Genomic DNA, 16,777 nt, shown 5'->3' on the forward strand with positions numbered 1-16,777 from the left:
CTGTTATTGACTTCTGTCCAAATCCATACCCATCTATAGGGTTTATTTCAGACTTTTCCATTCTACACACCTTACTTTATTTTTATTTTCTTACTTTTTCACTCATGGTCATTCCAACTACATGATTTTGATTTTGATTTTTCCTCTCTTCTGGGCCTATGTGTAGAAGGATATGCCTCCGTAATCCTCCTGTTGATCCAGTAGAGGTTTTTTTTTGAGCCGTGCCCTTTGGCAATCAGCATTAACCAGAGGATAACCTGGACATTCACATTCCTACCTGAAAAGCTGATTTTAATTAACTGACGCTCCCTTTCTCTAACTCTCTTTGGCTTTGAAAAGCTGAGATCATTTACTGCTTCAGCTTGGGCTATGTTTCTCTTACTGGGGGAGATCTGCCTTTTGCAGTTATGCTAAGGATGACTTTCAAGGCCCAAGTCATTTCTGAGTATCCTTCTGTTCCCACCTGGAACACTTTGGTATGCTACAAGTGGTGATAAAGTGATCCCTAGGCCCAAATTGACAAAAGGAGACCTGACTGCCCAGTAAACAAAAAACTGGACCCAGTGTTTGGTTGCCCAGGCAAAAGGCTGCCAAAGCAAAAACCTATTCTTAAAACTAGGCATATTTGTTTATATTTCTTCTGCCATTAATTAATCCATGAAAGCGTCATTTTCACATTCTTTTTTTAAAACAGGAAATCCATTTTATTCAACTCCTCTAAGATCTTATGAGAGAACAGTCGTTGAAACATGATTTTGTTTATTTTTAGGCTAAGATTTTACAGATTATTTGTAAATAAAGAAGAAAAGAGAGGTAATAGCCACATTCTTGCCTTGATCTTGTTTCTAACCTGAAAGGTTATCCAATTGACTAATGAAACATAGGTGGTAAATATAATTATCTACCTTTGAAAGCACTCCTTTTGGGGGTGGCGGGTGTGCGCGTGTGCATGCACCTGTCTGTCTCTGAGATTGCCTGCTTTGCAATTTTGTATTTTATATTCTGGGAAATCTCACCTTTCAATTCTCTGTTTAGAAAACAGAAATTCAGGATCTCTTCAAATATTCATTCCTGTAACTCTGAAGTGGGGGGGTGTGGAGGGGAATGAATAGGTCACTGCACTGAGAAGAATTATAGGGGTATAGTGACATCTACAGGTAGCATGTGTATTGTCAAATAGAATGTGGTTACCATCTGCTGAGGAATGGACTGTTGTAACAAGCCTCTCTCTGCCTTAAGTTTGTTCAGACATGCGTTGCCCAAGGTAATCAACACGAAAGGTTAGAACAGTTAAACTGGAATAGCTGACGTAAGGGATCTCGCTAAAATTAAAATCTCTGTAATAAAGGGGCTTTATTTTACCCACTTTCTTATACCTATCTATCTTCATTTTTGAAATGGGAAAAGCATTCTGATTAGCAGTTCATTCTGAAAATGAAATGAAAATATATATAAGCCATACATACATAGTTGATAAAAGTAGTCACTGAAAATTCATGGAAATCACAGAGAAAGAATATGCCAATTAGAAATTCAAAACGTCATTTTTGGCTCTCAGTGACAAAAGAGCCGAAATAAAACCATCCTGTTCCAGTAAATAACCAGTAGTAACAACGCAGGTTAACATTATGTCAGAAATTATTCCTACATTTTCTTAAGCAAAGGAGTGAGAAGAACAGTAACAGTAGGGGGTGTGGTTAATAATAAATTATAATTGTATTAGGCTCATTAGTGTCAGTTATTTTGCTATCTTTGCAAAAACAAAACAAATCAGGGAAAGGAAAAAATAAAATTTAAGCTCCTTGTAGGGTGAGATTATGTTACAGGTTTTGTATTTCTCATGGTGGCTAGACATACATAGTGAATAGTTGCTCAATTGAGAGAAAAATAAAAAGATGTAAAGCTGCTTTCAAAACTCCTTATTCTAATGTGTATTAATTTAGTAGAAAAGAATGAGATGTTTAAGCATAGTTGGGATTTAGCAGTCAAGTTGCTAAAACATCTTTTTCAGTATATACTCTGTGCAAAGTGCCACACGAACCTACTTAAAGGTGGAAAAATCCAACTGCTTTATTAGTTCTTATTACTCCTTCATGCCTTCTTTTTATTCCTGTATCTTTCCACTTCCAATATTTACTTTAACATCAAAGAGGGATACCTAAAATATATATCTTTTCCCCAACAATTTCAAGTGTTTTTTCCATTTCAGTGCTTTTGTTTGTATGTTTTTGTTTTATAATCTAGAATATCTTTTCTTTCTCTGAATATACAACTCCTATGCAGCTCAAATGTCCCATTCTCTAAGTCTTTCCTGGATAAATCAAAATAGTTATTTATTCCTTTTTGAATTCTCCTAACACTCTTTTATGTCACCTATCATCTTTTACCTTGAGATTAGAAATATTTATCTATTTTAGCTCTCCTTAGATATATTGAGGGCAGGAACAATCTTGAACATTTTTATTTATGTGCCTTGCATACCTTGGGTACTCAATAAATATTTGTTGAGTAAAGTAAAAGATTCATCCCGTGGAAGTTGAATAACAATTTAAGAATTAGAGGATAAGGTAATATTTACAAAAATGAGTTCACAAGCCTGTTAATTAGTCCCTGTTTTAAGGGGTCTCCTTTATTCCTGAAGATCTCTTTTGACATAAATCAAAATCTTAAACATAATTTAGGATTTCATTTGTGTGCTTATCTGAGAAGGAAGAATAGGCTTAAACACATATGGATGACTGGAGAGAGAGGGAGGGCGATAGAGCGGTCTGAATTCCCTCCTTTTGGCATGCGAAAATATATGAATTTCCAGTGGTCACTACCAAGATTACCTGGCTAGAGCAAGTTTGCTAATAGCCCAATCAAGGAGGCTGGCTACCAGGTGAGGCACCTTAGCAACAGGCGGCTATAGGATGTTCTGCTAAATGGGGACCTCATCTGTCAGGGAACAGCATAGTAGAGAGGCTTCTTGGAGACCCACGAAGAACGTAGATGTATGTCCAATGATCAGATCGATATTTCGGCATTGCCACACAGAGGGCATCTTCAGCCTGTCAGTATTAGAGAAGCAGGAATAGCCACAGAGAGGGGTTATTAAAGAGAGAGGAAAGAGGTGTCTCAGAGCCAGACCCTGCCAACACCTTCCATCTCAGATCCCATAGTCAGGACTGCCACTCAAGCCTGACCTGAGGATAAGGAAAGAAGATGAGATTTAAAAGGACTTTGAAATTAATGCTTTAATTTGAACTAAATTTTAATACCCAAAAGTGGCCACAAAGCTAGGGAATCTTCATAAGATCATATTGCTGTACTGGAAAGGGAGATCCAACAGTACACGAGAGAAGACAGTAATTGGAAACACTGCAGCCACTTTATCTTGAGATTGCACCAAGCTGAAACTTCTCAGTAAACCCAGTTACATTAGTCAACAAAGGACTGTCTTGGTCTTCTACGGCTTCCATAACAAAATACCATAGACTGGATGGCTTAAACAACAGAAATTTATTTTCTCAAAGTTTTGGAGGCTGGAAAATTCAAGATCAAGTTTCCGGCAGGGTTCAGTGTCTGGTGAGAGCCCTCTTTCTGTCTTGCAGATGGCCACCTTCTTGCTGAGTCCTCACATGGCACAGAGAGAGAGAGAGAGATGGAGAGAGATGAGATCGATCTCTGGTGCTTCTTCATTTTTTATAAGGACATCAGTTCTATCAGATTAGAGCTCCACCCTTATGACCTCATTTGACCTTTATCACCTCCTTAAAGGCCTTACCTCCAATAGAGTCTCATGGTGGGGGGTGGGGCGGCTAGGGTTAAACATATGACTTTAGAGGGACACAGTTCATTCCATAGCAAAGACTGCTTGCCATGAGGCACAGACTGTTTAGAGACAGAATAAAATAGAGAAAACCAGGCTAGAAAATGATTCTCCATTCCTTCCATTCCATTCCAGTGTCTGGATATTGCAATTACAAATGGAAGCAAGAGCTTTCAGGCCTCATTAAATAAATCTTGGTTATACGGTCATGATTAAGATCAAAGGAACCAAAAAGCTGATTGGAAACTCAGAGGCTCAACTCTTTGTCCCCAGTGCCAGAGGTAGCTGATGCTTCCAAATCCTGGGGGACTTCTGGGGTGGGTGGATTTTCACAATAATTCAGCATGGCATAAAAGTCAAATATGTTCTTCAAAAATTGACATGTGCCATTGGCAGTCTAGAACTCAACAGTAGCAAGCCTAAACTTAATCAACAGTACATTGGAGAATACAGATAGTAGGAATTATATTGGAAATTTAAGGCCAAGTACAAAAAAAAACAAAAGGTTGCATCTGAAAACTACTTGTTAAGTCAGAATAGAAAGTCTACTCTTAAAAAAGAAATGGTTCTGACTTCCAGTTTTAGGTCTGACACGTAAAGAGCTTCGAAGTACTCACAAGAAGAGAGCTTTGGACTTCTCTGGCAGCGTAGTGGTTAAGAATATGCCGGCCAATGCAGGAGACACACGTTCAATCCCTAGTCCGAGAAGATCCCACATGCCACAGAACAACTAAGCCCGTGCGCCACAACTACTGAAGCCTGTGCGCCTAGAGCCCGTGCTTCGCAACAAGAGAAGCCACCGCAATGAGAAGCCCGCGCACTGCAAGGAAGAGTAGCCCCCGCTTGCCTCAACTAGAGAAAGCCCATGCACAGCAATGAAGACCCAACACAGCCAAAAATAAATAAATAAATAAATTTATTTAAAAAAAAAGAGAGAGAGCTTTCCTCAAGGTAAAAATCAACAATTCTTGTATTCATCAGAGAATGGAACTCATAGGGAAACTCCTGCCCTCCAAACTAGAGAGACAAACAGAGAGAGAAAGCAAGAACACCAGAGGAAATTTTAGCCTCTGACACCACAATTGCAACAAAAAGTATACTCAGCCTACCTCCTAGTCAGATAAATTTAAACCTCACACTACCTCAGTTCCTTTTACCCAATACATCATGTTTGGCAATTAAAAAAATCACAAGTCATACTAAAAGACAAAAAGCCCACTCTGAATGAACAAAGGAAGAATCAGAACCAGACTCAGATATGGCAGACTCAGATATGGCAGAACCAGACTCAGATATGGAATTATCAGACTGAGAATTTAAAATACCTACGATTAATATGCTAAGCATTCTCAGGGAAAAAGTAGATAAATGCAAGAAAAGGTAGGTAATGTAAGAGATGAAAACTTTAAGAAAGAATCAAAAGAAAATGCTAGAAATCAAAAACACTAACAGAAATGATGAATGTATTTGATGGTTTCACTCATAAAGGAAAGAATCTGTGAACTTGAAGATAGATCAATAGAAACTTCCAAAACTGAAATACAAAAGGAAAAAAAAATGAATGAAAAAGACTGAACAGAATATTCAAGAACTGTGGGACAATTACAAAAGGTGTATATACATGTAATATCAATACCAAAAGGAGAAGAAAGAAAGGAACAGAAGAAATATTTGAAGTCTTAAAGGCTAAGAATATAAAGCAGAAACTAACACACCATTGTAAAGTAATTATACCCCAATAAAGATGTTAAAATAAATAAATAAATAAATAAATAAAGGCTGAGAATTTTCCAAAAATGAACGACAGACACCAAACCATACATCCAGGAAGCTCAGAGCACAACAAACACGATAAATGCCAAAAATTTGATATCTAGGCATATCATATTCAAACTGCAGAAAGTCAAAGACAAACAGAAAATGTTGAAAGAAGCCAGAGAAAATAATGTCTTACCAACAGAGGAATAAGAACAATTAAATCGAACTTATCTTCAGAAACCATCCAAGCAAAAAGAGAATAAAGTAAAATATTTAAAGTATTGCTGACTGTGAGGATGGCAGAGAGGGGGAAGCTAATTGTGGTGATGGGAGACGAGGACACGGTGACTGGCTTCCTGCTGGGTGGCATAGGGGAGCTTAACAAGAACCGCCACCCTGATTTCCTGGTGGTGGAGAAGGATACTACCATCAATGAGACCGAAGACACTTTCCGGTGGTTTCTAAATCAGGAGGACATCGGCATCATCCTCATCAACCAGTACATCGCAGAGAGGTGAGGCATGCGCTCGATGCCCGCCAGTGCTTCATTCCAGCGGTACTGGAGATCCCGTCTAAGGAGCACCCCAGTGATGCTGCCAAGGACCCCATCCTGCGCAGGGCCAGGGGCGTGTTCATGGCCCACGACCTGCGCTAGGGGACTCCCCTCAGTCATGCAGCCTCTCCCCAGGCTTGCCATCAGCCCTTCTCTAAGATTTGAGCCTCTGAGTTCCAATTCCCTGCCCCTTCCCACTCCACTGAGAGGCTTGGTGAGGTGCTTCCAGGTTGCTGGAGCTCTGCCATTGAAATCAAGGCTGGTTAGGGTTAAAACAAAAGAAAAAAGAAAAAGAGAGGAGACACAGATTACTGGTATCAGAAATGAAAGAGGAACCAGCTCTACTAATCCCATGGACAGTAAAATGATAATAAAAGAATACAGTAGACCCTTGAACAACACAGGTTTGAACTACAGAAGTCCATTTATACACAGGTTTTTTTTTTCTATAAATACTACAACACTACATGATCCACAGTTGGTTGAGTCCTTGGATGCAGAACCCTGGATACGGAGGGCCTACTATAAAGTTATGCATGGATTTTTTACTGCACAAGGAGTCTGTGCCCCTAACCACCACATTGTTTAAGCATCAACTGTATTTTGAACTCTACACCCACAAATCTGATAAAAGGTGAAATGGACCAATTCTTTGAAAGACACAGTCTACCAAAACTCACACAAGGGGAAATAGGCAATCTGAGTAGACTTAAAGAAATTGAAATCAATAATTAATAACCTTCCAAAATAGCAAGGACCAGGCCCAAATGGTTTCACTATTGAATTTCACCAAACATCTAAGAAACAAATGATACCAATTCTCTACAATCTGTTCCAAAAAATAGATGCACAGTGAACACCTCGTAACTCATTTTATGAGGTCAGCATTATCTAATACCAAAACCAGGCAAAGACATTACAAGAAAGGAAAACTACCAATCAATATCTCTCATGAACATAGATTCAAAAATCCTCGGCAAAATATTAGGAAATAAAATCCAACGATGTATAAAAAGGATTATACACCACAACCAAATGTGTATTCCAGGTATCCAAGGGTAGTTCAAAATTTTAAAGTCAATTAATGTAATTCATTACATCAACAGGCTGAAGCAGAAAAATCATACGATCATATTAGTAGATGCAATAAGAACATTCAACAAGATACAACACCCTTTCATGATAAACTCTCAGTAAACTAGAAATAGAGGGGAAATTTTTTCAACTTGATAAAGAACATCTTCAAAAAGACTACAATTAATATCATAATGGTGAAAAACTAGATGCTTTCCCCCCTAAGATGGGGAACAAGGCAAGGACGTCCCTTCTCACTACTCTTTATCAAAATTGTACAGTACAATTATAAATTGTACTGTAAGCCCTATGTAATGTAATAAAAAAAGACAAGAAAAGGAAGGAAAATGTGTACAGATTGAGAAGAGGGAGTAAAACTGTCCTTGTTTGCAGGTGATGTTATGGTCTATATAGAAAAATCTCAAAAAATTGACCAAAAAACCCCTTCTGGAACTAATAAGCAATTATTGCACAGATGCAGGATTCAAGGTTAATATATGAAAGTCTATTGTTTCCTATATATCGGCAGCGAACATTTGGAATTTGAGTATAAAAAGTAAAATACCATTTACATTAGAAGCAAAAAGTTAAAATACTTAGGTATGAATCTAACAAAATTTTATAAGATCTATATGAGGAAAACTACAAAACTGATGAAAGAAATCAAAGATCTAAATAAATGGAGAGATATTCCATGTTCTTGGGTAGGAAGACTCGATATTGTTGAGATGTTAGTCATTCCTAACATAATCTGTAGATTCAACACAATCCCAATGAAAATCCCAGAAGTTTACTTTGTGGATACCAACAAACTGGTTCTAAAGTTTATATGGAAAGGCAAAAGTTCCAGAATAACCAATTCAACATTGTAAAGGAACACAGTTGGGGGACTGGCAGTACTCTAGTTCAAGACTTACTCTAAAGCCACAGTAATCATGACACTGTGGTGTTGTTAAAAGAATAGACAAATCAATTTAACAGACTAAAAACCCCAGAAATAAACCCACACAAATATGAGCAACTAATTGTTGACAAAGGAGCAAAGGCAAGCCAGTGGAAAAGGATAGTCTTTTCAACAAATGGGGCTTAACAACTGCCATTCATATTCAAGAAAATGAATCTAGACACTGACCTTATATCTTTTATGAAAATTGACTCAAAATCAATCGTAGACCAAAATGTAAAATGCAAAAATATAAAACTTATAAAAATATAAAAAGATAACAAAAGAGAAAATCTAGGTGACCTTGTGTTTGACAATGAGTTTTTAGATACAATACTAAAAGCATGCTCCATGAAAGAAAAAATAGCTAAGTTGGACGTCATTGAAGTGAAAAACTTCTGCTCTGCAAAAGACACTCCGTTAAGAGAATGCAAAGACAAGGCACAGCCAGGGAGAAAATATTTGCAAAAGCACATCTGATAGAGGACTTGTATCCAAAACATATAAAGAACCCTTAAACCTCAACAACAACAACAACAAAATGAACAACCCAATTTAAAAGCTGGCAAAAGATCTAATCAGCTTACCAAAGCAGACATACAGACGGCAAATATGGCACATATGAAAAGATGCTGCACATCATACGTCATTAGAGAATTGTAAATTAAAACATCAATAAGATACTACTACACGCCTATTAGGATGGCCAAAATCCAAAACTCTGACAACATCAAATGCTGGTGAGGATATGGAGCAACAGTTCTCATTCGTTGCTGGTGGAGATATAAAATGGTACAGCCACTTTGGAAGATAGTTTGGAAATTTCTTACAAAGCTAAACATAGTCTTGCCATATTTTAGCATTCGTGCTCTTTGGGATTTATCCAAATGCATTGAAAATTATGTTCACATAAAAACCTACACAGGAATGTTTATAGAAGATTTATTTGTAAATGTCAAAATTGGAAGGAACCAAGATGTCTTTCAGTAGGTGAATGGATAAACAAATTGTGATGCAGTCATGCAATAGAATATTATTCTGTGATAACAAGAAATGAGGTATCAAGCCCTGAAAAAAAAATGGCAGAAACAAGCATAGTGTTACCTGAAAGAAGCCAATCTGAGGGAATTTCCTGGTGGTCCAGTGGTTAAGACTCCGTGCTTCCATTGCAGGGAGTCCAGGTTCAATCCCTGGTCGGGGAAGTAATCCCGCAAGCCATGCAGCGCAGCCAAAAAAAACAAAACAAAACAGAAGAAGCCAATCTGAAAAGGCTATATACTGTATAATTCCACCTGCAGTTAAGTCCCCTACATATGAACAAGTTCCATTCCGAGAGCACGTTGTAAGTCCAGTTTGTTCCTAAGTCCAACAAAGTTGGCCTAGGTACCCAACTAACACAATCAGCTGTACAGTACTGTACTGTAATAGGTTTATAATACGTTTGCATCTTTGAAAGTTCGCAACTTGAAGGTTCGTATGTAGGGGAGTTACTGTATATGACATTTTGGAAAAGGCAAAACTATGGAAACAAAAAGATCAGTGGTTGCCAGGTTTGAAGAAAGGGGGAAGGAGGAATCGTTGGAGCATAGGGAATTTTTTAGAGCAGTGAAACGCTTCTGTATCAGAGAGAGAGAGGAAGGAGAGGAAGGGTGGGAGGGAGGGAGGGAAGGAGGAAGGAGAAACAATTTGTATAGATCAGCATTTTCTAATAGCATTTTCTAAATTAATGGACATGTTCTATATCTGTGCTGTCCAATATGAGAGCCACATGTGACTACTACTGAACGCTCGAAATGTGGATAGTGCAGCTAAAGAACTGAATTTTAAATTTTATTTAATTTTTATTCATTTAAATTTAAATAGTCACATGTGGCTAATGGGTACTGTATTGAACAGCACAAGTATATATACTTTTCTCAATTGAGAAAATTCAGTGTTGAAAAACATCTGTTGGGTAAGTCATTTTTGAGAGTCTACTACACTTAAAATACTAACTTTAAATATTCTGCATATTAAAAGAAGTAAAATCTGTGCTCCTCCTCCTGGAAATTTATTTGAGGGGAAATGCATGAACAATTAAGTAACAACTGAAATGTGACCTATGAAATGTAACCTCTACAGATAACCTACAGACACTACTTTCAACTGTAAGTGTGAGGATATAAAGAAACTTAATTATAAGGATAGAAGTGAAAAGAGGTTAATAAATAAATGAAGTCTTTAAAAGGAATGGAAAAAGAATATTATATGTGACCTAAAACCTGTTTTTATTCTCACCTACCAAAAAATTCTAAATATTAATAGTGCACTAGGAGGGTTTCAAGTAACATTTTGAGACATTCTTATTTTATTCATCCTGTCACAATTTGGACAGTTTGAGGCCTGTATTTTAATAAATGTCCACAGCTAGCTTAAAAATGTTCATTACTGGAGGAAAACTCAGCAGTTGAATATGATCACCAAAAATTTTCAGAGAAGTTCCAGAATATCTATAAACTTCCCATTAATATGTTAAAATTTAAATGAAAAACACCTTATCTTCTGGGAAAATCTTAATTTCTAAAAGTTTAACACTTCTTAACGAAGTGCTAACAAGATATCAGTGTGGGTAACAGTGTGGCTCCAAAGTCAGCTTCTCATCAGAATCACTAGAGGCTAAAAAAAAAATGGTTCTGAAGAACCTAGGGGCAGGACAGGAATAAAGACACAGACATAGAGAATGGACTTGAGGACACAGGAATGGGGAAGGGTAAGCTGAGACAAAGTGAGAGAGTGGCATGGACATATATACACTACCAAATATAAAATAGATAGCTAGTGGGAAGCAGCTGCTTATTAGCACAGAGAGATCAGCTGGGTGCTTTGTGCCCACCTAGAGGGGTGGGATAGGGAGGGTGGGAGGGAGACGCAAGAGGGAGGAGATATGGGGATATATGTATAGGTATAGCTGATTCACTTTGTTATACAGCAGAAACTAACACACCATTGTAAAGCAATTATACCCCAATAAAGATGTTAAAAAAATAAAAAATAAAAATTTTAATTCTCTGTGAAGAAAAAAAACAAAAAATCTCGATTCCAAGGCTGCTCTTGGGTTACAGTGGGCCTAGAAATCTGTATTCTCAGTAACTCCCCAAGTGATTTCAATTATGGGGGGTATGGTACCCATTCTTTTTAAGAGCTCACAATTTCTGTTGCCCATTGCTTTGCCTCAACTAATGCTGAGAGACTGGAAAGAACCCACCGCTTCCCCAGTATCCTGTCATTTTGTTTACTTCCAGTGTTCCCGTTTCCTATCCCACTCGCTGCAACACACACAAATCCACTTTCCCCCTACATCACTTGTGTGACTCTCAGCAGCATGATTGTGCATTCTAGATATGTGAATGGACTCTGAATTTAACAAAGATCTCCTTTAATTTAAACAGAGCTCTAATTTAAAACAGTGCTCCTTTAATTTCAGCACCTATTCATTTGTAATATCTTTGTACCTTTTATTTATCATTTGATATTGATCTGGATTTTGAATACTTAGTGTTTTTTTGTCATTACTCTTAGTGTGGAGTCCATTTTGTTCTTTAAATAGCTTACCTATGTCTTCACCTTCTGTGGAGTACTGAAAGCCAGGGAAGTCTTGGTTCTATCAATTTGGACTTGGATGCACATTTGATAAAATCCAGAACTTAAGGCCCCATCTCTTTAGATCACAGACACTTGATCTAGACTTCTAGCTTTCAGTCGCAAATGTCACATTAAATCCAACTCATTAAATAAATATCTAACAAATGTAGGCCACTTGGTCATTGAGTGTTTAGTAGATATTAAAGTCTGGAGAAAAATTACATTCTACATTCTACACGTCAATCGCCGACAAAGCCTGAAATTCAAATCCTGACGGTGGATTTTCGTTTCCCTTTATTCTTGCTCTCTGAATATCCTATGCAATTTTTAAGCTATTTTCTCTGTAGGGTTCTTCTTTTAAAAGAAAAATCACTGGCAGTGGCTTAAGCAAAGCCCTGCAGTAATCAAAGCAGTATATAGTCATTCGATGAAGAAAAGTAGGGAGGAATAATTTAAAGAGCAGCATTCTTTTCTTGGGGCTGAGTTTCTTTACCCATCTGCAAGCTGAAAAGAACTAACTAGGTGGTAGGAGTCTGCCATTGTTCACTAGGTGGTTTGTGTATGCCAAGCTGAGATTTTTTCGGAGTCTTCCAAAATTGCCTAATAACAAATAGAAAGAATAGTTTGATAACAGCAGATGTCTCTGAGTAGTGGAGATTATATTGTTATTGTTGTTTTTCTTTGTGCTGTTCCTACTTCCCTCCCTCTCTATAACGATCACTTTAAACATTAAACATTAATATTTTTGAATAGATTTTTACAATGAAATGGAAAAACCAGTTAGAAGAAACATAAGAATGATTTTCTAAAACTAAACTGGAATTTTGAAAAACTGATAATCCTCTTAAACATTGATTGAGATGTTTTTATTTTGACCTGGGTTTCTTGCTCTATAATGAAAGAATGGTATATGGTAGCACATAATTATAAAACTTGAAGTTGTCTCCCAATATCAATGGATGCTCTAAAGGTGTGTTTTCAAATGAAAAGATTTTTAGTAAAGTCACAAAGCCCTGTTACAGTTCCCTGATGAATAATTTTATAATATTTAAAAATCATATACATATCCAAATATCATAGAGGGAAATATTTAAGTACTAAAATCCCATTGAAGAGGCATTGCTAAAATATATGCCGGAGGCACAGGTTTCAGAAATGGTTATATTTAATATCTTTATTAATTAGCTAGTACGTGACTAAAACGGTATTTTAACGACAGTCGTGAGTTTTGTTCCACTGAGAGATGAAGACACTAATGAATACTAAAATTACCCAGGAGATGCACTAATATAGCTCTAAATATGTTACTTATATGCTGTTTTTTTTTTAAATGTCAGCTATCTTGAGCCACCATCTTGTTTCTCTTTTATTTGAAATCCTTTGAAATATACAGCATTTAAGAAAGTAACTTGATCAGATCAACATACTTCTAATTATCTGTATACCCTAAGTCCAAATCACAAGATAAAGGCTGGGTTTGCATTGTAGCTTTGCCTAGGAAATTGCTTTAGTTTTTAAATTTATTTGAACTGTAAAGAGGAAAATGGATGTGTGTTTTTAGCTGTACTCCTTTAGACTTCTGCAGGCATCTCTGGGTCATTGCTCTGAGCCCCTGTCTCTATTCCCTGCCTTTGTCTTTCCCAGATCAACTATGTGTGTCTTCTGCAGGAACATGGCCTGCGCCAGTTTCTGAACTAAACATTGTAAGAATAGCAGAAAGAATACCAATAACCTCAAACCTAACATCTGGAGAAGTCCAGAATCAGGTCTTTTGAAAGACACAGTACCCTGTACCACTTGGATGAATTGCAGGCACTTGTGTAGCTTATTACCATGTTCCCTTGCCACTTCCACTATGTAAAGCCAGTTTATAAGATAGAATTTCTCCCTTGTGGTTTCCAAACATTCCCATTCTCCACTGAGCCTGAATATCTACCCTGTATTCACACCTTTTTTGATTAGGTCCCCTACAGCTGGGCTAGCTCTAGCATATTTTCCCCCTGGAGGTTTGGGTACTTACAAAATATGCATCTACTCTCCTTTAAGTATCTGTAACATAGTAGTATTCTTTGGGAAATTTAGGACGACCTATATTTAACATGACCCTTAGAGTATGTCTCTCAGTGATCAGGCGTCTCAAGCAAGTTTTGGATGTGGTTGCATCCTATTCCAAAATTGAAATTTTGGAAACGTATCAAGAGTTGATAGTTCATGTCACTTATTAAGGTCTTTGTGCTTTAGATATCATCTTTATTGGCACTAAAGCAACCATTTTGTTTTGAAAATGTGCCTGGCCGGTATTCTTGCCCCGTCCAAGGGCCACTATACTGTCACTGAAAACATTCAGAAAAACATAAGCTGAGGATCTGCCAGGAACATCATAGACAGCATCTCCAAAATGTTCTGTGCTGAAGTCCTGAGATTCGATGTGAAAAAAAAAAATGGCAGGAGGACATGCTTTTCATGGCCAAATATGTTAAGAAAACTCATCATGCTATATCATCCCTCTTGGAGTTTCTTAGTGCATATTGACATATTGAGGGCTTTGGGAAGTCTTGCAGTGAAAACAAAACCAGAAACTAAAACTTACTCAACTTTATTTAAATAATTTGCCTTTTTTTGAATAGCACCTATTATTACTTCACAGGTCCTGTTTTTGAAAATACTGATGTAAACACCACTCCAGCACTGATTAGGGGGTATATTTGATTCCCTGTAACAATGTCTCAGCAAGACATGCAGGCACAGTCTGACGTGCCACCTGTCATTTTTGTCACTCCCTCCCCAATAGGTCCCTGGCACGCCCTCAAACTTGCTTTTCACTGAGTACCATGATTTCTCCAAATACCTCCCATATGAACTGAGAATAATAAAACTCCAGAAGAGAGGAACCTCAGAGGCCTGCTGTGAGACCTGGGAGGCCCAGACAGAGTTTCAAGCTAAGGACCCTCACTTCGCCCTCAGCTAGGTTTGCCAGACATCCTGTTAATAAAAAAACAGGTCCTATATTTCTTTGTCCAGTGTTATTTTCTCCTCAGACCACTCAAGGAAGTGAGGTCTGAAGGGGATGAATGACCCCAGTTAGGCAGAGGGAGGAATTCCATACTGTGTCAGGAGTCAAGGTGAGGAACCAGCATGAGAAGTGAGGGGACTACTAACCCCAGAAGAGAGGGTGTCCCCCAGAGTCAAGGCCCTGCTGTCAACCTTGGGAGGGCCCAGACAGAGGTGAAGGTGACCATAGGAGATGTCTCCATCACTTCCTTGTAGGAGTCTCAGAGAGATGAAGGCCTTGGTCTGAAGGGAGATGGCCTCAGGTCAGTAGACTGTGTCCCAGGAACTGCTAGGAGTCAGAGTGGGGACCCAGTGCGCCTAATAGAGCCCATTTCTCCCTGCCCTACTGTGAGCCCTGAGAAGTCTCCAACTGGGTTGGCCGGCTGAGCTGTGAAATGCCTTCTCAGTTCCTTCTTCAAGTACTTGTGGAACAAACAGGACAGGAGACCTGTGAGGCCCTAGAACACTGCCCTTAGGAAAAGTCTGGTGGAGTTGGCCTTCGTCAGAGCAAACAAAATTGAGTTTACCAGCTGACACCACTTACATCTTCCTCCTCTTCCTTAGCCTGTGGTGGCCCACTGCCATGCCTCCTACCCACACTCCTGCCTACTGATACCAACAAGAGCGATCATGTCTCAGTATCAGAAGCAGTGGTGCTGCACACATGAGCAATGCTTTCAGGCCCTCAAGGAGACCCAAAGACTCAAAGTCAGGAGTGTTCATAGGCACCTCATCAAGCAGGACTCCAGTGGTCCAATAGAGGAACGAAGTCAGAGAGCCATGCAGCTTTGCCAGACACTAAGAAGTTGCCCAAACACACTCTTGACTAGAAAGTGGTTTTGTTGGTGAATTCCCTTGTGCTCAGTTATCAAGTTAAAGAGCCCATCACAAAGTCAGACATGGTGAATAATGTCATAAAAAATGATAAGGAGCACTTCACTTCCTGGGATCCTTAGGGGAGCCTCTGAGCACATGAAGCTGGTCTTTGAGGTTGATGTGAAAGAAGTGCACCACTCCTATGTCCATCTCAGAAAACTGGACCTCACCTAAGACGAGAGGCTGAGTTATGTAAAGGGCATGCAGAAGATCAGCCCCCCTTGTGACTGTTCTGAGCCTAATATTCATGAAGGGCAAAAGTATATCACTGTGCGAGGGATGGGACGTGTCCTGTGCTCTTGTGCCAGAGCAGGAGAACACAGTATGCAAATTAAATGTTTCATTCACATCGTCTTCAGGGAGTTTCTGAGAAATAAGTGTAATCCTCCTTTGAGGCAAGATGGTAAGAAGCCACTGGGCACCTTTGCACTGGGCTGGGAGGGTCAGAGCCCTCTCCATCAAAAGGGCATTCAAATTAAGTTATCATGTGTATAATCTGATAAACTCTATACGAGTTCTGGGTTTTGGGTGATGGTTAAATTAATGAAAACAAGGGTAGTTTAGATGGAAGGGCTGCTCGTAGGGAGGGAAGTTGGTGATCCTTGACACAGACTTAGGGGGTTTGTGTTGTATCTAACTGGGAAAGTATATCTTATACCCATGCTGAATAATTTATCATGTAATAGGGAAATATTACTTAGTTTTTCTTGCTAATAGGCATTTTGGATGATTGGGTTTTCTTTGTTCTAGGTTGCCACATATTTTCTGGCTTCTGCTGGAGTTAAAAAAAATTAAAAAAAAACAACCCCAGCAGAGTGGGTGGCATCATGGGGTCGAAATTAATCATAGTAATAAATGCCACGTTGAAGTCTCAACACAGGCCAGTCACTGTGCCAGACACTTAACACATATTAACCACATCTCACTAGTTCTACAAGACAGAGCTTGCCAAACCCACTGCATAGATGCAGAGCCCGGTGCTCACAGAGTTTAGTAATGCACCCAAATTCATACAGCTGTTAAGGGACAGGTTTGAAACTAGATCCCAGGTCTGGATTAATCAAGAGCCCACACTTTCCAATTCTCCAAG

General features: G+C 38.6%; 1 pseudogene across 1 annotated transcript; it reads left to right on the forward strand.

Moving 5' to 3' along the window:
• Positions 1-550: 550 nt before the first annotated feature.
• LOC309652614 (V-type proton ATPase subunit F pseudogene) lies at positions 551-11,733 on the forward strand (annotated as a pseudogene). The gene has a single exon. The product of its transcript is annotated as a V-type proton ATPase subunit F pseudogene (transcript).
• Positions 11,734-16,777: the final 5,044 nt, after the last annotated feature.

The sequence above is a fragment of the Balaenoptera physalus genome (assembly GCF_965194825.1).
Source record: "Balaenoptera physalus genome assembly, chromosome: X".
Classification (NCBI taxonomy): domain Eukaryota; kingdom Metazoa; phylum Chordata; class Mammalia; order Artiodactyla; family Balaenopteridae; genus Balaenoptera; species Balaenoptera physalus.